Source organism: Psammomys obesus, unplaced genomic scaffold (genome assembly GCF_907164565.1).
Source record: "Psammomys obesus unplaced genomic scaffold, mPsaObe1.curated_primary_1811, whole genome shotgun sequence".
Lineage (NCBI taxonomy): Eukaryota > Metazoa > Chordata > Mammalia > Rodentia > Muridae > Psammomys > Psammomys obesus.
The window spans coordinates 1,548,068-1,550,636 of record NW_026596452.1 but is presented as its reverse complement, the minus strand read 5'-3'; positions in this window follow the sequence as shown (position 1 = coordinate 1,550,636).

Sequence of the window (2,569 nt, the reverse complement as noted above, 5' to 3'; positions counted from 1 at the left end):
CACACACACACACACACACACACACACACACACACACACACACACACCTTACACCACATACACATAAACTTGACACCACATCCATGTGTACCCCACAACACACACATACAGAGTTTAAAACACACCACACCCCTACCCTCATCCTCCACAACACACACACACCATCCCAAGACACACACATACCACCCCATATCACACAAAAATTCCACAGAATATATATTTTACAACACAAACCCTATAACCAGACATACATACATAGAATCTACCATACTACCATAAGAACAGATATATACAGAGTTACACACACACACACACACACTCCCATCCTTGTCCTCCACAACACACGCACATACACATATCACCCCACATCTTTCTCTCTCCCCCCCCACAGCTCATACCACATATACATACACCCTACAACACAAACTCTGTAACACATGCACACACACACACACACACATGCAAGCACAGAGTCTAACACACACCACCACCACCACCAACCACTACCACCACTGCCACCACCCCACACCAACTTTTCCCTTCTCTACACTGGATAATCTGTCATACACTTAACCAGCCATACTCTCTGGCTTTCACCAATTTCCATAGTGAAATAACTAGAAGTTAGTTTGCTGACTATTAAGCAACACATTTCTTTTTTATTTTGCACTTTAAAAAAAATTCTTTATTAATTACACTTTATTCACTTTGTATCCTCCTTGTGGTTCCCTCCCTCCTCCCATCCCAATCCCTCCCTTCCTCCACCCTCTGCATGCATGCTCCTCCCCAAGCCCACTGATAGGGGAGGTCTTCTAAGCAACACATTTAAAACAGAGTTGAAAGCTTTTTGCTGCTTAAGGAATAGAAAACCCCCAGATGAGTATATTTATTGCTGATCTGAGAACAGGTGAGGAAAGAAGCTGGTGGTCTCTGTAGCTTGATAAGGGCAGTAGCAGAAGGAACCCTGTTGTACTCAGCTCTGCTTGGCCCTCTTTGTAGGCCTGAAAGCCCCTCTTTTCTTTACCATTTTGCCTCATTTCTCAGCAGTTGCCTGACTTGGGTGGATTTAAGTGTCCAGGATTAGCTTCCTCTGGATACTAAGATGAAGTTCACAGCATGGAGTAGATGGGAATAGTCTTTCAGGACCAAATCAGGTTGCTCCACTCTGCACAAGGATTGGGAGTACCTTACCAGGCTACTGTGCACAGGAGGACAGGGCTGCAGGAGGGGAAAAGGAAAGTGAGAGGGAATGGGAATGGAGTCAGGAAGTTGATGAGTTTGGTTAAACAGTAATGAGAAGGACTGGCTAAGGGCAGCTCTCTGGGGATTAAGCATGTACTTATTAGTTATCTTTGTGTTTTTGGTGAAGTATTTTATCATGTTTGTTATTGTTGGTTTTGAAATGTATTCATTTATTTTTTTTGTGTGTGTGTACAATATTATATATTCTCTGCCATAGTGCACATGTGGAGGTCAGGAGAAAAGCTTTGGGGGTGGGATTGGTCCTCTTTTTCTATCTTGTTGAGAAATGATCTCCCTCCTTCCTCTCTCCTTCCTTTTCTTCCTCCTTCCCTTTCATTTTAAAATAGCTCTCATTGTTTATAGCCCAGGATGGTCTGGAACTAATAATATTCCTCCTATAGCCTTCTAAATTCTGGGGTTACAGCAGTATGGCCCCTACATCCAGCTTCTGATTGGTACAGTTTCTGATTTTACTGGAATGCTTACATTAGGTTTTGGTTTGTTTATGTAGGAATTTAAAGTGCTAGAGTGCCTCCAGTCTCATAGGCTTCAATTCAATTTTTTGTTAAGTGTAAAAATTCTGTTAAAGTTAAGGCCAGTGGGATGGTTCAGTGGGTAAAGATGATTGCTGCTAAACAAGATGCCCTGAGTTTGCTTCCCAGAAACTACATGGTGGAAGAAGAGAAGGAACTTCTGCAAATGGTTCTCTGATCTCCCAAAACTTACAGTGGTGCTGCAAGAACATGTACACACAAGTACATGTCAAAAAATAACCTAGAACTCCTGCACAGATACCTGATAGACTAAAGTCGGATGGAAGGGGAGGAGGACCTCCCCTATCATTGGATTGGGGGAGGGGCATAGAAGAAAAGGGAAGGAGGGTGACATTGGGAGGGGATGGAGGAGGGGACTACAGCTGGGATTCAAAATGAATAAAAATAGTAGTTAATATAAATAAAAATAAAAAAATAAAAATAATTTTGTTGAGTCCTGTGTTCTAAAGATCTAAAGATATTCTGTGCCTAATTATACATGCTCATAGTTTTACATTTTATATTGAAATCTACAATGCATTTTGAGTTCATTTTTTCAAAAGAACAAGGTTTATATCTGTGCTTGTGGATGTTCAATTATTCTAGCACCATCTAGTGAAATTGTCTTTTCTCCATTGATACTGCTATTGTACCCTTGTAAAAATCTAGCTGTCCATACTTGTAAGTGGCTGTGCCTGAGTCTCTATTCCATTGAGCCACCTGTCTACCTGTTGATACCATAGTAATAATGACTTCTATAATGATGTAACAAATCTTGAAACTCTGTAGAGTGA